A 13,816-nucleotide genomic window follows, 5' to 3' on the forward strand; every position below is an offset into this window, starting at 1 on the left:
ACCGCTCGGCCACACAGGTCGGCAGAGATTTAACATCCACACAATTGCCTTACGTTGTCAGCTGTCAATAGGAGGCTCGTAAGCTATTGATATTGGGACGTCGACATGTTTAAGTCTCTTCTAACTTTCACGCAATTCCACCGGTGAGTCACGTATTGTCTAGAGACAGCTTTGTATTTCTTATTGCGAGGTGCAACCGCCTGACATCAGTACCTACCCACAAGCTGAACATGAAATGGAGAAGTAGAACACAAATAAATCAAGGATGTTGTTTTCCTCTGAAATAAAAACAGAATTGTGTCCAAAAACGAAGGCTTTTGTTCTAATTGCACATCTTTGCTGCACATCCGTCATATCAGAATCTGCTTCTGGGCCACGTGCGATACTACCGTGTCGCTCCCTCTCGCACGTTATAACACGCTCTGATCCACCTAGTCATGCTGTCCCAAGTCGAGAAGTTGTTGCTAAAACCTGCCCCGCTTACCGACGGTGGTCACCCTGCGGTTCATTCAGTGTTCCAGGAGAGTTCCTGCGACAACGTCCTGGGCGTTGAAGGTCGCAAACATGTTGAACCTGGTTCATGTCAGCAGATCCCGGAAGCCATTCCGTTGACTTCCTGCCTCCTGCAGGAAGGCGTTCACGAGGTAAATGCGACGTGGCAGTTCATTATCACCCTGAGAGACCCATCCCCGAAATTTGGACTTGACAGTAAGATGGATGATCCTGTCGCTATACTTCACGGATTTAAAATACCACGATGGCGACAAGAGGCGCCCAGCCCGGGATCCGTACATGTCAGCTGCCCAAAACACGATTGGCACAGGTCCCTGCCAAACCAGTGAGATTGTACGGCTGAGATGTGCATCGGTACTGGTCGCCCCCACGTCCTTCTACGAGAGTTGCCAGGCGTCAGTTAAAGCCAGCAGTTGTAGGTGAAGAGAAGCCGTCGCCATTTATCAGAGTTCCATTCCACCTGTTTCTTTGCAGAACTTATTTTTTGCAAAAAAAGGGAAGCCAGGGATTCGCACTGATGTTTGCAGTGGACTCCTAGAGGTTAAACAAATAGTGTGAGAGGCGTTGTGTACTGTCATCGTCGCACGTCGATTAGAGTTGCCTAGTGTGACAGATAACTCTATTGTCGGCAGCACGAATAAAACGAAAAGACGGTCACGTGATTGGGACATCGTCAGATCTATATTACTAAGCGACTAGACCGGAACCGGGGACCCAGTACCAGTTGAAGGTTGCCTGTCGAACGGCTTTCAGGGGTAACAAAGATTTTCGATATTCGAATTTGAAAATTTAAAATACTGTCTTAATCTCCTCATTAAGAGATATAATCAACTGTTAGCAGTGTAACAAAATAAGGCAAGAACTACAGATAAAAACTGTGTGTTTATCCTGAGGCAACGTAACTGTCTGCACACGATTATTTGGACTTTATTCGTCCAGTATTTGAGAATGAGAGCACTTATTGTCTTCCAACAAACTTTATACATAGTAATTTCACACCTTTAACAAACTTTTTCTCGCTGACACGCCCCACAAAATTATGAAAGGAAAAGCAGTTTATCGCTTATTACATTTTCGTGTTTATGCAATAAAACTTCAGCAACACTTTACTAGCAACTCTATTCGCAACACAGTTTGCAGACAGTACCCAAATACACCACTGAATGTACCTGCAAAATTATATTATTGTACGACGCATAGTTCACGAGATATGACGTCATAAACATTTAGCATCCGTGATAAGCTAGCTTCTGCTTAAAATGGCGCGCAGTGGAACTTCAACATCAAGCATGACGTTTTAATTTGTTACTTCTTTACTACTAACTCTACTCGTAACACACTTTTCACATAGTACCTGCAAAATTACATCAATGTACGACATATAATTCAGGAGATGTGACGTCATAAACATTGAGATGCTTGAAAAACTTGTTTCTGCTTAAAATCTAGCAAATTACCCAGATTATATTCATTCAGAGTTTCATAATGAGAGCACTTAGCGATGTCCAACAAACTTGAGGCATTATCTGAACTTTTCCTCAAAAAAATGGTTAAATGGCTCTGAGCACTATGGGACTTAACTTCTAAGGTCATCAGTCCCCTAGAACTTAGAACTACTTAAACCTAACTAACCTAAGGACATCACACACATCCATGCCCGAGGCAGAATTCGAACCTGCGACCGTAGCGGTCGCGCGGTTCCAGACTGTAGCGCCTAGAACCGCTCGGCCACCCCGGCCGTCAACTTTTTCTCACTTGCATGTTTAACGTCAAATATTTAGCTCTTCAACTCTTTTAATTAATCAGACATTAAAGTTGTTTTACAGATAGGAGTTCGATTCTTTAAAGCACTAGGGCTTTACTGCTTTTGTACCAGAAGAATGCAGAAGATTAGATGCGTAGATCACATAACTAAAGAGGAGGTATTGAATAGAATTGGGGAGAAGAGAAATTTGTGGCACAACTTGACTAGAAGAAGGGATCGCTTGGTAGGACATATTCTGAGGCATCAAGGGATCGCCAATTTAGAATTGGAGGGCAGCGTGAAGGGTAAAAATCGCAGAGGTGTACAGAAAGCGCCATTCCACACAATTATCTCTCCTCATCCCACAACAATTGTACGATTGAGCGTGGGATATGTTAGCCTAACTGACGGCTCATGTTTTGCGTTGATAGGACAATATGCTAAAACCATGGTACGAGTACGTCATAAACCACACGCGGCGAAGCATACTCCTTCCCAACAGCGCGCAATTAAGGCAGATGATAAATATACTCACATGCGAGAGATGTTTACTCGGAATAATACGAGATCCCTGATACATAAGACGTTGTGCTGGCTAAGAAAACCAACATTTGTAGAAGGAATATCTGAGAAGTGATAGGGATTTCTAAGAAAGAATGTAACTTGAATAGAGTAGGCTTCAGCGTTCGTGACTTCCCATCGTCAGGGAATTGAATACGCGGCCGCGGTGCGCCAGCACTACAAACAGTGCGAGAAGCACCACGGAAGGCAATAATAATTTTGATAAAGATTCTGTCCAATGACGATGACTCACCAATGGTAGGCACAGGAGTTATAGCCAATAATCCCGATGCTTCATCATAAGCACGGGAAAAATCTCTTTCTATGCAGTGACGGTGGCCCACCAATGCTAACTGTGGTGTCACCGCCAGACACCACACTTGCTTGGTGGTAGCTTAAATCGGCCGCGGTCCATTTAGTACATGTCGGACCCGCGTGTCGCCACTGTGTGATCGCAGACCGAGCGCCACCACAAGGCAAATCTCGAGATACGGACGAGCACTCGCCCTAGTTGTACGACGACTTTGCTAGCGACTATACGTACGAAGCCTTTGCTCTCATTTGCCGAGAGACAGTTAGATTAGCCTTCAGCTAAGTCCATGGCTACGACCTAGCAAGGCGCCATTAGCCTTACATAGTTTGAGAGTTATCGTATAAATGTCTCAAGAAGAACGTTGTAAACCACAAAGAATAAAGTTAAGTATTCGTTGAGCTGCATACTTTTCTTATTAGAATCAATACTTATCCTGTTCCAGAATTCACGCCAGTCGGCGTGTGTGTACGCGTGCCTTTCTTTCGGCTACCCGTCACTGTGGACTGGCTGCCTTAGCAGTACACATCACTAACCACTGGAATTTTACCCAGTAACCAAAGGCGTGGCAACTCCCTTCTATAAGGAACGCGACACTGGTCTAGGACAGTGTTCAGCAAACCGTGGACACCACAAGATCTTGAAGAATATACCAGCAGAGAGGTCGAAGCGTCGGTCATACAGAAGAAATATTATGTAGCCTAACAACCCAGAGGAGATTTTACCTTTAGCTGCAACGGCCGAGAAAGCCTGCAAACTTACATACATCTGACATTGTCTTTCACCAGTGAACGAGACAGGAAAGTACTGCCTGATAACGTGCACTCGTTTTGTTCGCCTGCAGTAACCACGAAGGTGACGTGTACTTTCAGCAAGATAATGCTACATCCCGTTGCTCGCAAATTGTCTCTGAATGGCCGGAGGTGCACTCCCAGGATACGATGATGTTTTCATGAAGCCCTAGGTTTTCATGAAGCCCTTCGTGCCATTGATCACGTCTGGCACGCCATCAGGCATTGGCTGCGCGCCTTGGACCATACACCAAACAAATGGACTGAATTTGAGGGGTCATGGATCAGTGTGTCTCGGCAACATTTCTGATATCTTCTGAGTCCAAATGATAAAGTATCACAGACATCATGAAGGCTAGAGGATGCTACGCGTTACTTGGTAGATGCGTAAACAAATTAGTCATTAGTCTAGCCGCATCCGTAAGAGATTTTTGGAGAAAGGGGAAGAGCGAGGGACTGTAGGAAGATACAGGGTAATAATATTCAATATCGCAAGAAATTGGAATGTGGAGACGAGTATTGTGTCAAGGACGAGTTGCTGAAAACCATGGGTGTTACGGTAGTTCAGTGGAGCCAGCCATAGTTACGCAGTGTGCACGGCAGCACCTAGATGATTCACCCGAGAAAACCGCGACACTTCTGCGAATCTCAGAATTAACTCCACTAAATGGAAACCTCGCGCGGCAGACACGTGGGTCGTGTGACATTGATGAGCCTGGCATTGAAGCACTGCGCTTGTGACTTCACTGCACGCCAGACGCACAGTATGAACTAATCTAATAACTATAGTCTGAAACAATAATCTCTCGTCGGAACACCGAAAGTATAGCTTCCATATCCGTCTATTTCATTCATACGATATCTTGTGAAAATCAACCCAGAGAAACAAGTTCTTTGGATATATATTCAGAAGTGACTTGTTTTGGTAGCTCAGACGTTGAGTACGTTTCCATAACTTGTGCCCTTCACAGCAAATAGTGAAGTTACTTTTTTCTGTTTTGGATTCACGTCTTCTCGACAACGAGATCGTAAAAGGCAGACAAAGCTCTTCACACTGTTATAACGCTAGAAGCTAAAGCCAGATGCGAGGAAATACAAACAGTTCAATGCACAAAGTAAACCCTGTTGAGCCAGAGGGGTAATTTCAATTTTTTCACCATTTTTCTGTGAAGCCTCTGATCTGCGAATGACTTTCCTGTGAGACCCTTTATCACCACTCCCTTGACACGCCGCAGTAGAAAATATTGAAACTTTAAAGATTCGTAATGATGACACTGGCTACCATTTTGCACCTTCTGAGTATCTCGCTGGCTTCAAATGTTTACAACTCGAAACAGAACAGCAGCGAAGGTAACAGCATCTAACAATGAGAGAGCAATTTGCATCATTGAAAATCGGTAGTATTGCAGTGGTAAGTGTGTTCATCATCGCAACGTAAGTTATGTCTATATATCAATTAGTTATTAAAGACTCAACCTGAAATTAAAGTCTTAATGTGGACACAGCATTGCTAAAGACAGTAAGTGAAAGGCCGTGATGTATTGTAATAACATTCACGAAGCATTGGCTGCTGCAAATGAAACTATAAAAAACATGAAGTTAGTTGCTTATTTCAGCGTAGTGAGCTCGGCTTTAGATTTTCTTTAACACGGCTTCTTACTATCGTACCATGCAGACATTAAGATCCAACAATCATATCGGTTATGCGAACTTTTTGTTCGACGACTATCCTTTACAGGCTTATTTGTTGGTGCGAAAATGTTAATCCGTGACTGCATAAAATAACCTAAGGCAAACGTGTGGATGGTTTCCTGGCAAGAGCACGGCCGATAACCCTCCCAATCGTTCACCTATCTGAGGTTGTTCTCCGTCTCTAATGACCTCGTCGACGAAGAGTCGTTAAGCCCTAATCTTTCTTCCTTTGTTTTTACCATACAGAGAAAAGTCTGAGGAAAACAATACAACGAGCAATTGCTTCGCGGTCATACTGACAAGATAGAAATTGAAGCGCACGTCTGATCTTCGACTTCCGACCACTTGAGGAGAAAAAACTAGAAAATCACAGTACAGGCAAAATTAACTAACACTCACCGAAAATATCTTGTACGTGACAGACAAAAGACGCCAAGGGCAATGTATGTGAACGACGTAGCATGCGTCTGGTGTATCTTTATAAACGAATATTTATACAGCTGCTGCAGAAAGTGGCTACTGACAAACTACTTTTAAGTCATTTTTAACTGTCTTAGATACTGAAGAAAACATGTCTTTTTTTCAGTCTTAATGAAATCCACATTCTTGAAAAGAGCCGTACAGTGACTGACCGGTCGTTTTTTATCTTCGGAGTTAAATGTTTCGCAAAAATAGCTGCAAAATGTACTAAAATCAAAGACAAAGGTTGGTGGCACAACACATTGTGAGTCTTACCACGCGATGTTTACATGGTAGTGGACTATATCAACAACATTCGTCCTCACTCCTATCACATTTATTAAATATCAACGTAATACAACCATATTTATTTATTGTTATGTATTAACAATACAGTCCAATACAGTATCCTCCTTATAATGTCAGTACCCGGGAACATAGTTGCATTATCTGGAACAATTCATGGAATATTAAGAATAGCCACACTAGTCTGAATGCCATGTATAAAGCGCTGGAGAGGACACTGAAGGAAATGCATCTTTGCTTGCCGTCGATAAAACCACTGGAGAGGACGTTGAAGGAAATTTGTCTGCCAACGGTTAAAACCTGTGACGTATTGTGAATGATCGTGACTGGTCGGCTATCAATTTGACGTTTTACAAGGTTGTTACCCGCTACTGTTACATAATTATCTCGTTTTCTCGGATCACAACCTCGTGGGAAATGGCTTCCCGGTGTGTCCGATTATTCCAGGAGCTTCAACAAAATTTTAATCGTTTCTAAATATTTCCAATTTAGAAATTAAATTTGCAAAGTTCCGTTTCTTGATTTATTTCCAATGTCCTCCATCCACTAGGGGTGATTTATCTTCAAATATTCTTTTCTGAGTAGTAAGTCACATATGTACCAGGACTAGTTGAAACTGTTCAAAGCTTTCGAGAGGTGTATTGGAACACACACACACACACACACACACACGCCAATTTTTATATACACATTACATTTAAAAGGTTTTGTTTCTTAATTAGTGCACGTCACACGCGGACTAAATTTAATCCATTTCTTCTGATTTGTTCTTTGTATAATATAGACAAATAGCGATATCAAGAATGAGTACTTCCGGAATATCTACATCTATATTTTCCAGACCACGGTGAAGTGAAGAATACGGCGTACTTTCAGTTGTACCACATGTCAGGGTTTCTTCCCGAACCATTCGCACATAGAACGCGGCAAGAATAACTGCTGTGAGGGCTGTAATTACATAGCCGGCCATGGTGTCCGAGCGGTTCTAGGCGCTTCAGTCCGGAACCGCGCGACTGCTTCGGTCGCAGGTTCGAATCCTGCCTCGGGCATGGATGTGTGTGATGTCCTTGGGTTGGTTAGGTTTAAGTAGCTCTAAGTTCTAGGGGACTGATGACCTCAGATGTTAAGTCCCATAGTGCTTATAGCCATTTGAACCATTTGTAATTACATCACATAATACCCGTTCTTCAAACTTGGCAAGCAGACTTGGGCGACTATCTTCAGGAGTCTCCGATTTCAGGTTTCTCAGAATTTCTATGACGCTTCCCCGTGAGCCAAACAGAGCTGTGACCATTAATGTTGCCCATGTTTATGTACTTTCAATAATCCCTGCTAGTCGTATTCGGTACGGGTTCTACACACTGCGGTATTCCAGGATCACTACATCCAGGTATTTGTATGAGTCGGCTGGTTCCAGTTGAGACTGACTAATACTGTAGTCACAGGGTATTAAGTTTTTTCAATTTGTAAAGTCCTCAGTTTTGCACTTTTGAGCATTTATGACAAGTTTCCAATGTTTGCAACAGTTTGAAACCTTATCAAGATCTCAATAGACATCAGTGCAATTTTTTTTCAGATTGTATATACTTAATAATAGGTAACTGAAATGTCTGCTTGAAGTCTAAGGTTACTGTTAATATTGTCTTCCGGTCATAAATACATAACGCGAATAGAAAAGGTCCCAGCAGACTTCCCTGAAGTGACTGGATAACACGTTGGATCATCTCTACCAAGAAGTTCCCAATTCAGTCACTAATTTCGCTTATTCTGGTACTGACTCACTTACTTTTCAGGAGACAGTGAATACTACGTCTATTTGTTTACCTTGGTTCTTGGCTTTCAGGATGTCGTGTCACAAAAGCGCATTGGGTTTCGAACGACCGATGTTTTCGTAATTGACGCTGGCTGGCATGGAGGACGCCGTTCTCTTAGAGATACGTAATTACTTTTAAGCTCAGAATACGTACTAAAATTAGACAGTTATTGAAGTCTGTCAGGGAGATTTCCATCTAACCAGTGCGCATCGTTTTTTATTTCAAGACTCTACGGTATTGTGTATATGACACAGTTTACTTCACGGAGTGCACCAGAAATCACAGACGCATTGAATACATAAAATTTTACTGATACAAGTTCCATAGCTCGAATTTAGTTGTGGTAATAATTCAAATGCTAGCGAAATAGAACAATAACGAAAGCTGTGGGTTACATAACGAATGGTTTACGAACCGTGATAGAATAACAAACCGTTACGAAAAAGATTATCTGGTTAATTTGTGAGAAGCGTCCTTGTGGTTCTCACGTGTCTCAGGAAATCTAAAGATAAAAGAGGAATAATCGCTTCACTGGCACGGAAAACTGAATTCATTTTACTATCCCGGATTCGCAAATCGAAATGAAGGCACAGTGAATAAATCAGTTTTTTGCAGTGAAAATGTTTCAAGGATATTTCTTCATTAACGTCTGTGTAAATACTCCAAAATATAGATTACTGAAGACTGTATCGTCTGCTCACTCTTGTTACATTCTGTTATGTAATATCGCACATCCTTCATTTACGAGTACTCGCATTGAATTTGTCTCTGCTATCTACCTCATCAGAGTTTTATAATCCCGTAACGCTACCTTTGTCTGGTTCTGGTTTGATTTGCACAGTGCTGAACGAAAATGAGTTATTCTTCAAGATTTCATGTTGAGGGGTAAACAGAGTCAGCTCTACCGTATATGTGAACTTTGCAGCGACCAAGAAGGCCGAAGTTTATGAGCTGCTAAATTTTGGCCGGAAATACAGAGCATTTCAACAAACAGGGTTTTACATGTGTTCACACTTGTTAGTGGTTAGTTAGTCAATGATTCACGACCATCAACAATACCTGAACAGCAAACGGTACAAAAATACTTATGCGTTGCTATGACAGTGGTAAATTTTCATTTTGTCTAATACTAGCAATATTCGCGACACTTAACAGCGAAGAAAGGAATAGCTTAGGTGAGAGGAGAAACAGCATCCAGACATTTCCCTTTACCCCTCCCTTCCAATGACGAACAAGAAACTTATTTCTTCCAGATAGTAATGTTATTACAGTTATACGAGATACGAAAGTACGGGTGTATGACTTTCAATTGGAAAGAGATATTTGTGAATTCTTTATCTAATTAATGTAATTACAAATCATATAACTTAATATTGATTTTGTTCTATGGCCTATTAAGACACAGAATCTTTTGTTAGCGGATTCTGGCGCGACAGTTTTATAGAGAGCGTGCTGTCTGCTAAACGACTCCAGTTTTAATGCAGCTAGGTGTGTAGGCGGACCGCTAGCGCGGTTTGTAGCTCAATGGTTAGAGCGCTGACCGCTACAGCACTTCCAGTCCAGCACACATTCTTAATCTCTCAGCAAGTTTCAGTCCACAACTATTTCTGGACACGTAAAAAATGCTTGGGAAATGGAAGAAGCGCCAACCGCACTGTAAAGGTACCAGAACGGCGCCTGTCAGATATTTGATACTGAAGCTGGATCACATCTTCCATGGGAAATTAAATATTCATGTAACAAAACCTTTTCTTTTGTTTTTTAATGTGAGTAAATATTGAACGGAAGGTCGAAATGAATAGATTTTTCAACTTTTGAAAATATATTAATAATTGTGAGGAATATTTTAAATAAAATCTGTGTTTAATCAGACAAGCGTTAACATCGTTCTTGTGGGTGCCTATAATTTTAGGATGAAAACATGTAGTTTGTATGCCTTTTATGCCTTTCGCTCTAGAGTTAGCTTATATCGAAGAATGCCGGCTGTTGTTAATTCTGATGCTTTGTTGCTTTTCTGTTGTTCTGTGGCTACTGTTTCTTATAATTAAATCACGCAAATTGTTACTAAAGCAACCAGTGACAAATCGCAGTTGTATTATTGATCTAAACAACATAATATTTACTGACATGTTTCAGAGGCAGTTGTTGGACTGACGCAGGTAGGAGGGGCGGGAGGAGCATCAAATACGTAACACGCTGAGGGCGCGAAGAACCTCGGAGCTGATACTAAAGAGAAATAATCATTACGAGGGTATGGAGAAAAATATTTAACAGTGTTGATGGTCCTGGACTATTAAATGAGTTGTTCACATATAAGTATCTGAGTAATGTAATTGTAGACGTCAACGTCTCCCAATCTGGCTGAAGTGTTAGACATTTCTTCTTGCATTAGCAGTGAAAGTTGCTTCAGGCGAATGGAGTTTTTGCAAACTCGAACATATATTTAAGAGCGCCATTGACTCCAGAGGGATTTAGTGGATTACGACTGTTGACTGTAGAGAAGGAACTGCGTAAAGGTTTGGAATTGTTGACTGTAATTGACTAATTGATAATTAAGGAATTATTAACGTCGAAATTTTAATTTTCTGGATACATACATGTAACCAAAAAACGGTTTTACGTGAAACGTTATTGTAAGTAAATTAAAAGACGCATTAGACGTCGTATATCGTATACAGGTATTGAAAATGTTATTGGCTCTGATACCTAGTCATTAAAATGAGCACCGCCCTCGCGACGTCAGCTAAATTAGGCATGTAATGGCACATTTCAAAAACTTATCCTCGATAACTGTTGACAGCGGTGATGAAACATATGCGGCATTCATTTGCTTCAGTAATCAAGATTATCCCAAAATTTGTTGCGAATTTATTAAATGTGATCCTAACATCTGCCGGTCCATCCTAGTCTTAGTTCCGTATTGTCATGTTTATAGCACGATGGTGGAGAAACTGCAATTTAAGGTTTCAGCACGCCCTGTGGCCGAGAGGTTATAGGCGCTTCAGTCCGGAACCGCGTGACTGCTACGGTCGCAGGTTCGAATCCTGCCTCGGGCATGGATGTGTGTGATGTCCTTAGGTTAGTTAGGTTTAAGTAGTTTCAAGTTCTGAGGACTGATAACCTCGGATGTTAAGTCCCATAGTGCTCAGAGCCATTTGAACCATTTCAGCACGCCAAAGCAAGAAAAAAAATTCACTCGTTTGTTCTATTTTCTGCTGAAAACCTGGTTCTGTGTGTAAACCATTCGTATAATACTGCGCTGACTAGGTTACTTAGGGCACCTGTATACACACAGATTGTACACTACGATTTCTCCTAGATCCCCTAATACAGAGCTCATTGATTTAATCAGTTTTTTTCTCTTTTTCTGGTAAGAACTAAAGAAAAGGGAAAGGTAAAAAGTGAAAGGGAAACATAATTAACTGCACTATTCGTGGATCTGAAGTGGTAATCTCCACATCACGTCTCATCACAAGCGTTAAACTTTATGATACTTGTTATTATAGAAATGGAAACGGTGGGAACAAAACAGGAAAGGGAAGTGTAGGTTGTATGAAGCACCACAGTAGCACCTGAGAGAGCTGTGTGAGGAGTGTGTGGGTATACCGCTCACCTGCTGTTCCTCGCCGCGACCCGCTCGCTGTCTGAACGATGTGCACCAGCTCGTCCGCAGCCGCGCGCGCTACTGACTGAGGGCCGGGTGCCAGCCAGCCAGCCAGCCACTGTGGCCGCGCGCCCCTCCACGCCGCTCGCGCTAGAGCACGCACGCGCGCTCCTAGATGAACGGGCGCCGATCCCGTTCCACAGACGGGGCGGTAGACCGCAAGGCTGCGAGGAGCTGAGGAAATACGCTGAGGCGCCAAACTGGTACGGGCATGCATATTCAAATACAGGGATACGTAAACAGGCAGAATACGGCGCTGCGATCGGCAACGCCTATACAGGGTAGTCCATTGATCGTGACTGGACCAAATATCTCACGAAATAAGTGTCAAACGAAAAAACTACAAGGAACGAAACTTGTCTAGCTTGAGGGGAAAACCAGATGGCGCTGTGGTTGGCCCGCTAGATGGCGCTGCCGTAGGTCAAACGTATATCAACTGCGTTTTTTAAATAGGAACCCCCATGTTTTATTACACATTCGTGTAGTACGTAAAGAAACATGAATGTTTTAGTTGGACCACATTTTTCGCTTTGTGATAGATGGCGCTGTAATAGTATAAGGTGTCAGGCAAATCCAACACCTTCCATGAAAACCCTGACATGATAAGCAAATCGAGTAGTATGTCACATAGCTCCCAATAAATCGTGACATTAAATTAACCAAAGTAATACGAGTAACGAGTGAGCAAATGGAATACCACAGACTAACACAAGAATGCCTAAATGCATGTCATACGTTCCCACCATGAGACAGACGCAGTTCCGAGGGGAGGAACGAGAACAGAAGCCGAGAGCAGAAACGTGTTAAGCTAGATGGCCCTACGATAAGGGACGGACACCCACGTGGCCAGCTAACCACCAGGACTACCCCCAGCCCATGTTAAAAGCTAGAGCCCTCCAGAAGAACAGTACAGATCTTACGATAACACTAAAAGGGCCACACCAGCTGCAAGTTTTAGCGTGAGACTTTTTCGCGTCTCTGTTACGTTGCAAACTTTAAAAACATTGCCCCACCACGAAAAGTATAACGTTTCTCGTTGGATAGACAGAATTTTTGTAGGCCGAGCTTAAGGTTAACATTGAGACCCTGATTGGTCAGATGAAAACACAGCCAGGTAGTTTTTTTTTAAACCAACTTCGGTAAATTGTAGTAAGGGGAAGTTAAGAGAGAGTTGCTTCCGAGACGGCCAGCTGTATGGAACTGCGCTGGCCGCCGCCCCCTGACGAACACCGACAAGATAATGAACGCACACGATGCCGCATTTTTGAGCGCATAAGGCTTCACTCAGAATCGCAGAAGTCTCATCTGGTACACCCCCGTTTTGCGTAATACCAGTGTCGATCGTCAATTAACGCTCATGGTATTCACATTTGCTATGTAAGTTAAAATCTGAAACGCGATGATTCTTCTGTTATATAATTATTGAGAAGCCACATCAGCCACTGTAATATACGACAAGTTAGATAAGTAATTAAAGATAATTGAGGGGCACTGTAGACCATTTTGATAGTTTTCTCTTTTGTGAAACTTAATTTAAACCTAGACTACAGATTTGATATGGCATAGGTCATCCTTCGATCCATTCTAGAACTTGGAAACCCATTCAGGGAATATTCGTTCACATTTTTGTTGAACGAATTTAAACCTAGATTATAGATTTGATATGGCATAGGTCATCCTTCGATCCACTGTAGAACTTGGAAACCCATTCAGGGAATATTCGTTCACATTTTTGTTGAACGCAGTTGGTTTTTATCATCCTGTATTAAAACATTTCCTTTTATCAATAGTGCAATTTATGAACAATGTTTTGTGAGTAGAATAAAATTTCCAATGGTAAACTTAACTGCTTTTTCGACGTTATTTTACCAGCTAACTAAAAGTAGGAAAGACTTGAACCCCTTCCACTAAATTTCGTTAGTATTAAGATTCTTTTACAGGGAGTGCAGTGGAGCTGACGCT

General features: G+C 42.1%; 1 protein-coding gene across 1 annotated transcript in view; it reads right to left on the reverse strand.

The window, feature by feature from the left end:
- The window catches only part of LOC124797936 (very long-chain-fatty-acid--CoA ligase bubblegum), a 177,838-nt gene extending 165,936 nt beyond the window's left edge, over positions 1-11,902 (reverse strand). The window contains exon 1 of the mRNA XM_047261073.1: positions 11,804-11,902. The gene's annotated coding sequence lies outside the window, so the exon portion shown is untranslated. The remainder of the gene's footprint in view (positions 1-11,803) is intronic.
- Between the last annotated feature and the right edge of the window lie 1,914 nt (positions 11,903-13,816).

Source organism: Schistocerca piceifrons, chromosome 5, assembly GCF_021461385.2.
Source record: "Schistocerca piceifrons isolate TAMUIC-IGC-003096 chromosome 5, iqSchPice1.1, whole genome shotgun sequence".
NCBI classification, from domain to species: domain Eukaryota; kingdom Metazoa; phylum Arthropoda; class Insecta; order Orthoptera; family Acrididae; genus Schistocerca; species Schistocerca piceifrons.